This window comes from Heteronotia binoei, chromosome 11 (assembly GCF_032191835.1).
Source record: "Heteronotia binoei isolate CCM8104 ecotype False Entrance Well chromosome 11, APGP_CSIRO_Hbin_v1, whole genome shotgun sequence".
NCBI classification, from domain to species: domain Eukaryota; kingdom Metazoa; phylum Chordata; class Lepidosauria; order Squamata; family Gekkonidae; genus Heteronotia; species Heteronotia binoei.
Window position 1 is genome coordinate 56,092,855 of NC_083233.1, and position 12,166 is coordinate 56,105,020.

Consider the following 12,166-nt stretch of genomic DNA (forward strand, 5'->3'; position numbering starts at 1 on the left):
TTATAAAAAGAAGTTCTGATCAAGACATGAATCTCCTGGTAACAGACAACTAATGCCAAATATCAAAGATGGACAGTGGATATGTACAGTAGTGCAATTTTGGATTTCAGCAGCAGAGGAAACAGATTTAGAGGGAGGTCCCAATTTAGCAAGATGTGCCCTGGGATATATTCCACATAACTCTGGCAAGCATTGGAAAAATTCTGGGAGTATTTTAAGAACATTTTTTGTGATCATTTCTTTATTCCTCAAGTATTATCAACAGAGGTCCAAAAAGGTGTTTTCTTTTAGAAGCAAAAAAGATTAGGCAACCACACAGGGACTTGTTTACAACCCAATCCTCTGCATTTTTGAGCAGAAGTAAAATCCAGTTGACAAGGAAGTACACACAGAATTGTACATTAATCAATATGAAGAACTAATCTAGCTATCATACTTTTATCCCACCTTTCCTCCTAGTAGCTCATGGCTGTATATTACTTCTCTGCTCTTCATTTTAACCTCACACCAACTCTGTAAGATTGATTAGGCTGCAAGGGAATAACTGAGTCAATGTCCAATCTAATAAACGTTGTAGCAGAGTGCAGAATTTGAACCCAGGCCTCCTAAATCATACCATGCTGGCTCTTAGCTAACTAAAGCTAGATAATGGTGCACTTAAGAGAAATGTGATTTTTTTTTTGTATTTTTATGTGAGTGTGTGTGCACCTGGAAGTCAAGGTGACCTCTGGTGACTAACCCCTACTGGGAGCCTGGAGGATATTCAGGGAGGCAGCTGAATAAAGCTTGCCCCTGTCCTCCCAACTGTTGGTATTTAAAAGAGGTCTCCCATCCAAGTACTTGCCCAGGTCGACCCTGCTTAGCTATCAAGATCTGACAAGATCAGGCTTGCCTGGGCTATCCATGTGATCTGAAACACAAGGAGGCAGAGACCTAATGTCCCATCCTGGCTGCGACAGGACTCCAGCAGGAGCCCCTCCCACACACCCCGGGGCCCCGAGATACCGCCTGGCCACCTGCCGTGGCCCGTCCAGCCGTTGAGACTGCCAACGCATGGAGCTAATATGCCCAACCCCAGGCTCGGGAGCAGTGGCTGAGCCATGGCCGTGGAGCAAGGGAGGAGGGAATGGCACACCACGGAGAGGGCTGTGAGCCCAGAAACTTTGAGCCACGGCGGCTGGCGCCGCTGCGCCCAAACTCAGCACCAGCATCACAGCCCCCTTGGCTATCCCATGGAGCACACACCCCAGGAAGTATGCCCACAGCGTCCTCGCTTATAAGCGAGGGCGGAGTTATTCGGGGGTGAGGCCAGGGAGGAAGGGAGGGGGCTGGGAACAGCATAAAAGACCAGAGGCTGAGAGGTCAGGGAGGAAGCAGGCTGCTGCAACCAGAGGGCCGCGGAATGAGAGAAAGGGAGGAGCCCAAGCACAGCCAGGGAGAACAAGAGCACAGAGGGGTGAAGTAACCCAGCTCTGTCCTCCCACATTCTGAGACCTCTGGGAAGCCTAAATGGGCCCAGGCCCAGGCCAGGTCACCAGGAGAGCAGCGGCCGTGGCGGGGCATGATGGGGGCCATCGGGGCGTGACACCTAATTATGTGAAGAGAAACCCACTCCAGCACTAGAATTCTTCTGCAATCCCTCTCATCGTCTCTCTATTCATGTGTTAATGGAGACTGCTGCATCTGTATTCTGCCTAAACCTAGACTGATTAGCCATCAAATGTTCATCCCCTACTTCCTCCAAGGAACTCGCCGCACTGAACAGTTTTATCCTCCTCCATTTTATTTTCACAACAATTCTGCAAGGCATGCTAGGCTGAGAGCAAACAGCTGGCCCAAAGAGTGTCATGGTTGAGTGGAGAACTGAACCCAGGTTTCCCCATTCTGATCCGTAATTACTAAAGCACCCTAGCTCTCATCCAGTCAACACATTAACACAAACACGCATGCCCTTTAATAGTAGTTATACTTTGTATAGTGCTTTTAAAGTGTTTGAAACACTCTGAATGTATTATATTGTTACGGTCTTCACAACAGACCTGTAGGGTAGGCCAGTACTACAATCCACATATGGCAAATGGGGCAATGAAGTTTAGGCACTGAGGCTTGCCATGAAACAAGACTGAAACCAGGGAACCTCAGTCTCAGATGGTAGTTAAGGGACTCTTACACAGTTCCCTGTTTATGGCACATATTGCCATCATCATGTTCAAGAAAGAAAAGCATTCTACAGCTCCTGCTGTGAGGGAAGGAACCTTCTCTCTGTTGACACATCTAAAAGAGTCCAAGACAGGTTCTGAAAGTTCCCTTGGCTGTCATTCCCAATCAAGCAGCAGCCACCACAGAGACAGCTGAAAAGAAGAAAAAGTTGACATAAGGATCCTGAATCGAGTTCTGTCTCCCACTGTTTCTTCGATACCACACGGCTTTTCCATCTGCTGTCTTGTCTTGGATGAGATCCGGGCAGTGCAGAATAGGTGAGGTATTTGGATTGTTTTAAATATGGGCTGTTATTGTTAAGAAGGAACTTCCTCCTGCTGATATTTTGGGTTTGGGCCCAGATTCCTCATCTCAGTCAACAGTACAGGGAGAGCCCATCACACCACCTCAAAGGTGGCTAACAGCAGAAGCAAGTAGCCAATGGGACTGGGTCATAAAATGTGAACTTTCATGTTCTTGGGCCATCAAGCTCTGCTTGGTTCGAAAGCAGCTCTCCAAGGGTTCAGGCAAAGAGGAATATGTTATTCTATTGGTGACACCAGGGCTTGGACCTTTTACAGGCATAGCATGTACTCTGCCCCTGAGCTACAAACAGGGCCAGCTCTAGACTGTCTGGCACCCTAGGCAAGGCTAACAAACCTTCCCAGCTGGGTTTAGGATTGCAAAGACCCTTGACTAAGACCCATAAACAGACTCAATTAACATGGGATGGAAGGGAGAACATACCTAGAAAGTGCTTTAATATTTCCCACCTATCCCACTCCCCTCTCCTCTATTCAACTAGTCTTGTTCTCAGAAGATGTGCGATCCCTTTCCCAACTGTTGTGATACCTGCAGTTGGAGGAGAAACCGGGCATCCTCTCTGTGTGGAGGCTCCTAGAGTGGTGAGAGTCAAGGCCAAAGTCTTTGACCAAACCCTTACAAGCAGTCTGGGTAGCATGCTGGGAAAGTAACAGTGCAGACAAGAATATTGCAGAAAAACTGAACACATGGAGCTACCTTATACTGATTCAGTCCACTGGTCTATCAAGGCCAGTATTATGTATTCTGACTGGTAGCAGCTCTCCTGGGTCTCAGACAGAGGCCTTTCCCACCACTTATTAGCTGATTTTTTAAAACTGGAGATATTGGGTATTGAACCTGGAACCTCCTGCATACAAAGCAAATGCTCTACCACTGAGCTACAGTCCCTCCCTATTGTCTGTTTTATGGATCTCTTTGTTTTATGGACCTCATATCAGTGAAGGGGGCTGTGGCTCAGTGGAAGAGCCTCTGCTTTGCATGCAGAAGGTCCCAGGTTCAATCCCTGGTATCAGCAGTAGAAACAACTAGGCAGTAGGTGATGTGAAAGACTTCCACCTGAGGCCCTGGAGAGCAGCTGCCCAGTGTGAGTAGACAACACTTATCATAGACAATTCTCTGTCTGGGGCAGTGATGCTCTCTATTCTTGGTGCTTGTGGGGGGGGGCACAGTGGGAGGGCTTCTAGTGTCCTGGCTCCACTGGTGGACCTCCTGATGGCACTTGGGGTTTTTTGGCCACTGTGTGACACAGAGTGCTGGACTGGATGGGCCATTGGCCTGATCCAACATCATCATCATTTGTTTATTTATATTCTGCCCATTCTTGGGGACTCAGAGCGGAATACAGCAAAAAGAAATAAAATCACAATAAAACCAATTACAACATTCATCAAAGTGCAGCAAGACGATTCAGCAAGATGACATGACAGCAAGGTGGTATAGCACAACATGGCTTCTCTTATGTTCTTATGTGATGGAACAATGGTCTGATTCAGTATAAGGCAGCTGCAAGGGAGATAGAGTATCAGCTAAGATAACACGGGCCGTCTTTAGAGTGTTTTTTTTTTAATGTGTCCCAGCCATAGTTTGGGTGGCACAATTTTGGTCTGTGAGAAGCAGATGGATGAAGATCATGTTTGTATTTTCTGCATATGGGGAGGAGGGAAGGAGACAGAGGGTCTGTCCAAACTAGCTTTTAGTTGTAACCACAGCAGAGGCCACAGAACCTGGACGGTCACTGGGCCCGCAACAATCGCTTGCTCAAATCTACCCCACCTCAGTGGAGCAGTGTACATTCAAATCCCCTGGTGGCAACAGATGAGAAACAGACTAGACGAGTTTTTAGTCTTTTGTCTGGAACATTTTTCTTTGAGCTCTTTAATGCAGTCCCAGAAAATGTCATCACTGCAGCTAATGGACTGCATATTGCAAAAACTTTTTCTGAAGAGAACAGAGGGAGAAATCAAGGGTTCCTTTTATTGGGGGGGAATTTTAAAAATTCTATTTAAGGGGAATATTCAAACAAAGCACTCCTCTTTCTGTGCCTGTGGCCTACTTGCTTCAGAATAAGAGAGTGCACTTATTGTATTCCCTTTTTTCAGAACTGCTGAAGCATGCTGTGTTGTGACTGAGGCTTTTCTTGTATCTGACTTGCAAATGGAAAACAAACACGCTAGAATAGAAAAAGAGCAAGTGAGAGAGCAATGACTGAACACGTCATAACTGGGGAGCAATCAATGAGATGCATACTGTAAAGGGATGTGAGAGAGATAAAATACTTGCAGCAGTAAGGAGCTGGGCCAAGACAGAAATGGGGGGCTTCTAAACAAAAGAACGTCACAGGGAGAGTACAATGTGAAATCACTGAATTAGAATTCATTAATAAGTTCAAGACTATCCCCCTGGTCTTAACAAAGACTTGAAATTTCTTGCTAATATCTTGCATATTCCATACTTTAAGGATATTAATTAGTTCTGCTACATCTCTGTATTATTGTTTTGTATCTCCTTTTCATCTTTCATCCTGCAGTTCCCTAGACTGGGTTTTAGTTCTACTTTGTCCTACAGTTGAGAATGATCCTCATCAACACTAATTGTTCTTTTGATTGGCTCTTGTTTTAAGTTGACCTCTCTTTATAACATCTCACCGACACCTTTCTGTTTTTAATATAAATGCATATTGGTCTAATATGAGCTTTATCTCAGTTTATTTATTTATTTATTTATTACTTCGCATTTATATCCCGCCCTCTCCGCAAGCGGACTCAGGGCGGCTCACAACATTATAAAAACAATCAATCCAATAAAACATATAAAACCATAATTTACAGTTCTGTTTTATAATGAGTTTTCCTGTCACTTATTTATTGAGTAATTTTTAAAATGTTGCCATTTGTCCAAGGAGCTCAGGGTGGCATGCCTAGTTCTCCCCTTCACCGCTGTATCACACAGCAACCCGGCAAAGTAGGTTAGGCAAAGAGAGAGAAAATGGCTGATTCAAGGTCACTCAGCAGGATTCCATGGCAAGGTGAGGATTTAAACCTGAGTTTCCCAGACCGTAGCCTGGCACTTTAACCATTACAGTTCAGTGGGTACATTTTTTTCTGTGTTTGTTATACCTGTTGAGAGATGACACTCCACACTACCTTGGAGAATCATAGAGATGGAAGGGACCTCCAGGGTCATTTAGTCCAATCCCCTGCACAATGCAGGAAACTCACAAATACCTCCCCCTAAATTCACAGGATCTTCATTGCTGTCAGATGGCCATCTAGCCTCTGTTAAAAACCTCCAAGGAAAGAGAGCCCACCACCTCCTGAGGAAGCCTGTTCCACTGAGGAACAGCTCTAATGCTCAGGAAGTTCTTCCTAATGTTGAGCTGGAAACTCTTGTGGGGACACGATAGAAAGAAGATTGTAAAATACTCTGAAACTCTGGGTGAAGAGCAGGGTATAAATCCAATTCTCTTCCTCCTCTTCCTCCTCCTCCATAATACTTCCAAACTGGCACCCATATCACCTTAACCTGCTCTGTCATGGGGCCCAACAACACCAGCCATACCATCAAGACCACATTCACTTGCACATCTTCACACGTGATCTGTGTCACCATGTGTTGGCAACAGCTTGTCTCTTTTATTTGCATTGGCCAAGCTGGACTGTTTCTATGCAAGAGAAGAAATGATCAGAACCAAAAGTTTAAAAATGGAAATACTCAGGAACCAGTTGGGCAGCATTTCAGCCTCCCTAGAATTCAATAATAGGTTCGAAGTCTGCTGTGCTTCAGCAGAAAAATTTCAAAAGGAGACTCCAATGAAAAAGCTGCTGAGTTGGAACTTCTGATACAGTTTGACACTATCAGACTTCGGATCAATAGAAAGTAAGAGCAGACAATATGCTATAAAGAAAATAATTGTCCCATACTGCTTTATGTACATACAGTAGTACTCTTACACTGTCAATACATCACCAAGAATTGACTTACACCAAGGTGGCCAAACTGCAGCTCAGGAGCCACATGTGACTCTCTCGCACATATTGTGTGGTTCTCAAAGCCCCCACTGCCCTGTAACCTGGCTTGGAGAAGGCATTTCCTTCTTTAAATCACTTCTCCAAGCCGTGCCAGCTGGCAGCTTGGAGAATGCATTTAAAGTTAAAGTTGATTTCTTCCCACCTCTACCTCCCTTCTCCCCCATCTATTTCCTTCCTTCCTTCCTTCCTTCCTTCCTTCCTTCCTTCCTTCCTTCCTTCCTTCCTTCCTTCCTTCCTTCCTTCCTTCCTTCCTTCCTTCCTTCCTTCCTTCCTTCCTTCCTTCCTTCCTTCCTTCCTTCCTCCCTCCCTCCCTCCCTCCCTCCTTCCTTCCTTCCTTCCTTCCTTCCTTCCTTCCTTCCTTCCTTCCTCCCTCCCTCCCTCCCTCCCTCCCTCCCTCCCTCCCTCCCTCCCTTGTGGCTCTCAAACATCTGACATTTATGTCTTGTGACTCCCACACATCTGATGTTTATTCTATGTGGCTCTTACATTAAGCAAGTTTGGCCACCCTGACTTACACTGATGCTTAGCTGATCATTTCTTCTACTGGCTAGATCTTGCTTTCATCTGTGCTCTGCAGTGTAACATCTCACACTTACATCCTGGAAACTGGACCTCTAGGCTCTCCTCATCAGGTGCTCACAACCTTTCCCAATGGAAGAGCCCAACTACATTACAATTCAGTACAAGAGATCAACAAGGAGCTGGTATAAGAAAACACATATGAGTAACTGAAACTATGGGTTGACATATTAATAAACCAAGAAGAGGCATGCAAGATTTCACAGTAAGCAATACATGCACAAAAGAGAACAGTGTTTGAGTTCCCTGGCATAAATATGTGCATTGTTCTTCACACATGGATTCCTGGGAACTGTTCCCCTCTAATTTCCTCTTCTGTAAAGCATCTCTAAGAAGCCCTAAGTTTATTTATTTGCATTTATAGAGGAGGAGATGGATGGATGATGGATATATGGATGGATAGATTAGATTAGATAGATTAGATAGATTAGATAGATAGATAGATAGATAGATAGATAGATAGATAGATAGATAGATAGATAGACAGACAGACAGACAGACAGACAGACAGACAGACAGACAGACAGACAGACAGACAGACAGATTTATACCCCACCCTACACTCTGAATCTCAGAGTCTCAGAGCAGTTTACAATCTCCTTTGTCTTCAAATCCCCTTTGGCAGTCCTCAGAAGCAAATCTATCCCATCAGGCCAAGGCTGTTTTGTTGTGGAGTTTGATCCAATTAAGTTCTCAGTGCTCTAGTCTAGGCAGTGGCTGCCTTTATGCCCTTTGTACCAAAGACTCCTTTATAACTTGTTCTTGTTCAAATGGCCCAATCAAACCTTTTTCACATCTCCAATCCTTCCCCTCCTTCCCTGATTGGCAAAGCAGCAGGAAGTCCTAATTTCTTAGAACTTTCCTAGACTTTCCTCACCTTTTGACAAGCTCATGGAAATGACTCTGTACTTTCAATCATGTTTGCTCCCTGCAACAGCTCCCATGCACACTGTAAGTACAATGATGCCAATCTGGATGCACATACCACTCTGAACATGTGCCTATGCTCTTGCCTAACTCCCTGTCTTTGTGCCCTGGGTTCTGACATGCTGTCTGAGTTCCACTTAGTGTTTGACTGCTTTGCTAGGGCACTTGACCTACTGAGCAAGATGGTGTGCCTTGGGAATATTGAGCAATGTAGGCATCCTTTCCATTCATTGCCCATGGTCTTTATTTTACCACTATAGCAACATAGCTTGCTTTGATGTCTGCCCTGCCTGACCCACTTCATTCCCAGGCAATTTTGCTAGCATGTCTGTCTCTGCAGTGCAATGTGAGTTTGCATCTTGATTTTTCCTTTTAGAAACATCACCATCACAGTTTGTAAATGGATGTAGAGGTGTTGGTCTTTTAAAAATTGCATCTGGTTTCTCCCCCACTCTCAATGCTGCCACCACCACTATAGTGACACATCCTGACCAGATGTCTGCTTTAGGTGACCAGTTTCATTCGTGGTATTCCAAGGATAGTGTGGAATTGTCCTGTTGTTTCCCCCTTCTTCCACTAAAGGCAAAGCATGCCAGGGCTATTGCCTGCACAGATGTCCTCTGTGCCTCTTCTTGCAGCACTTTCAGCCAGTTTTCTTCTTTCTTTCCTTCTCACACACATATCATGGCTAGCTTTAGATGACTGGGCTTCCTACACTGCACCAGGGCTCCTGGCAAGACCTACATCCCCATCAGAGCATCAACCCAACAGGTGGTAGAGTGCATCAACAGGAGGCAATTTTGCTCTGTAGTGCTCCAGGGAGGATCAGTTGCTTAACAGATGTGGATGCTGAATGGAGCAGCAGCATCCATGATGCTTCCTCTCCAGGAACTCTGACATTTGCATAGCTATGGATGCTAGAGTTTTTGTGTCCATGAACCCAACCAGAACCACTGGCAATATGCGGATTCCACTCTTGATTGTGGCTGAAGGGACATACCCAATTTGGTGTTGGCTTATGAAGCCTTAAGAGGGTACATCAATGTCAACAAGTCATCAGGTTGTTTGACCAATGACTCAACAGGGCTCAGAACATGGTCAAGTGCACTTCTGGAAGAGTCAAGGCACACCAGTGCTGCCTGATGCCAAGGTTCCCTATGGCTGAAAAGAATATCACAGAAATGGTGACAGCATGTGAAATCTTACACAAGATCTGTGAAAAGTCATGCTGAACAGTCTCCCATCCAAGTAGTAACCAGAGTTGACCCTGCTTAGCTTCCAGGATCTGATAAGATCAGGCTAGTCTAGGCCATCCAGGTCAGAGCACTACCATAATCTAGATAATATAGAGGGGGGGGGGGAATCTACAAAGACATTTTTCTGTACTGAGAGCAAATGGGAGCTTAAGACTTGGATCATAGGCCCCTGCAGCCCTTGGAACTTGATCCCAGAGGAGAACAATGACACAGCTCCTCTTCCAGCTTCCTTTCCCTGTTCTTATCTAAGTAATCCGGAAGAAAACAGTACCTTTTCAAAATGGGAATCTAGAAGTGGACCACCACATATTTAGGGGATCTGGAGGGTATTATATGCCAGCCAGTCACCACGTCCCAGTCTAACTGACCTCTACAGTTGTATGAGAGAGGAGAAACAGAGGCAGGGAGGGACCACACCCACTGACCTAATCTTCCTAGTTGAGGAGCAAAATGAAAACAAAAGAATATAATAAAACAAGTCATTCATTCATTAAACCATGGTATCTATAAATTGTTATAGTGCTGTAACAAAACTGGGAAGGCAAGCTGATGAGGGAAAGCTAGAACAATGCAGGTAAGGGAGGAACCATAAGTGGGACTTCTTGGAACCTACCATTGTTGTCTAGTGGCTACCAATTTTTGTCCCGTGCATCAGGCTAGTTCTTCCCAGATCTCATTCAAGAACTCTGTAGACTGTTAGCCCAGAACAGGAGGCTGGTTGTGTTTGCCCTACAGTCCTGGGTAGGCTTGCATTGGCAGCAGGAAATGAGCCCTGTGTTTCTCTTAAAATGGAGCTCCATTACAGTCCTTCTTGGGCTCCAATGAAGAACAGGAAAATCAGCTCAGGGGTGAACAAGAAAGATGATTTGAACCTAGGTCTCTGTTATTCCAAGTCCAGATAGGGATAACAGTGGTCCTAATTACAGTTGGAAAAATTAACCATTCTGTTTGCAAATTAGCTTTTTAAGATGCCAGCATTTCAGTCAACAGCATCATTTTGCAACATCAAACATTAAATAGAGAGAACTCTGTTTCTGGTTTAATGGGCAGTTTAAAATGGAATTAAACAGCTGTCAAAAGATGGCTAGAGCTTTGTAGTATTATAACCACATTATCTCAATATTTGGAACAGTGTAAAAACAGGAGAAAGAAAGGAAGAATGAAAAGATGGTCCAGGGAGGGAAACAAAGCCAAAATGAGGCTCATATTTCACAACCTAAATTGGATTTGATCTTAAATGCAAAAAATAAAAATAAAAAATAAAAATCACCAGCAACTTTGGAATCTTATCTTTATGTTAAAAAATGTTTAGACAGGAAATCAATGAGAATTAATGGGCTGATAAAAATAAAATGATATCCATATGCCGTAGGATAAGTTGCCATGGCAAGCCCGTGTGCCAGATATTTCTCTGAGTGAAAGGCTTTGTCTGGCTACCCTGGGAGCCATTCGCTGGCTCTCTGCCACCTGCCTTTAAAAGTTATCTTTGAATGCATATATTAATTACAAACCTTTGTATTGTGTTGGTGGCACAAAGGCAGATTCCTGCCCAGTTTGACTATAATGAAACCTGGAAGAGGACTGCCGCAGCTGGAAAAAAAGCAGCTCCAGTACCACGGAGAGCTCCTGTTCCCTTCAATTCTTGTGCTAGGGAAGCTACAGGGAAAATGTGAGTGACCTGGGAACAATTAACTCACACACAATGCGCATCTTATTGCATGGAAGTCCTGCCCCCCCATCACTGAGGTTGCCACTGTCCATTGTGTTATAATAGCCAAGTTCACACTAAATTCCCATAATCATGATCAGTGGAATCCAAACATTTCATTTTTCTTTTTTTTATCTTCTACCTTGCTTTTCTCCCTGCTAGCAGCACAAAACAGCTTTTTCTCTTCTCCATTTCATCCTAAGAGATAGATTAGCCTGAAAGTGTGATTAGCCAAAGGTCAAACGGCAATCCCCCATGTCAGGTCTCTGCGGGGTTTCTGATCACACACTATACATGCAACCTAGTGAACATGTGTATGGTTGGAGGAATGGAACTCGCTGCCACGATCCCAGGTCCTTGCACATGTATTCACTGCAAGCACACAGATCATCTGTGGACATGCACTAGGACCTGCACACATTAATTTACTTGATTAATTTACTTCATTTGGATCCTTCCTTTCTCCCCAAGGTGGACCCAAAGTGGCTTACATTGTTCACCTTGCCTCCGTTTTATCCTCACAACCCTGTAAGATAGGTTAGACTGGGAGAGCGTGACTGGCCTCAGGTCACCCAGCAAGCTTCCATGGAAGAGTGAAGAATCAAACTCAGGTCTCCCAGACACTAGTTGAACACTCCTAACTACTGCACTACACTGGCTCTCATTCAAGTCCAGGGTGCCTGTCATGCCCCCACCCTGCATCTTCCTGTGCCTTAACAGAGAATCCAGAAACTTGTTTTCCAGTTTGTTGTTGTTCAGTCACACAGTTAAGTCTGACTCTTTGCGACCCCATGGACATAGTCGCACCAGGCCCTCCTGTCTTCCACCATCCTCCAAAGTCTGCTCAAATTCATGTTAGTTACTCCAGTACTAATCCATTTAAAGCAAGCTAGACAGCTCCTAATACATGAGCATCCCCTTATGTAGTAGCATGGTGTAGTGGTTAAGAGCAGCAAGACTCTAATCAGGAGAACCAGGTTTGATTCCCCACTCCTCCTCCACATGGAGCCTGCTGCATAAGCTAGGGCAAGCCACAGTTCTCTCAGAGAACTCTCTCAGCCCCACCTGCCTCACAAGGTGCCTGTTGTGGGTAGAGGAAGGTAAGATGACTGTAAGCTGCTTTGAGATTCTTTAGGGCAGAGAAA

The 12,166-nt window shown here is 44.8% G+C and overlaps 1 non-coding gene across 1 annotated transcript; it reads left to right on the top strand.

Annotated features, from left to right (window-relative positions):
* Positions 1-3,469: 3,469 nt before the first annotated feature.
* On the top strand, positions 3,470-3,538 carry TRNAA-UGC (transfer RNA alanine (anticodon UGC)). Its single transcript has one exon. It is a non-coding gene; the product is annotated as a tRNA-Ala (tRNA).
* The last annotated feature ends 8,628 nt before the right edge of the window (positions 3,539-12,166 follow it).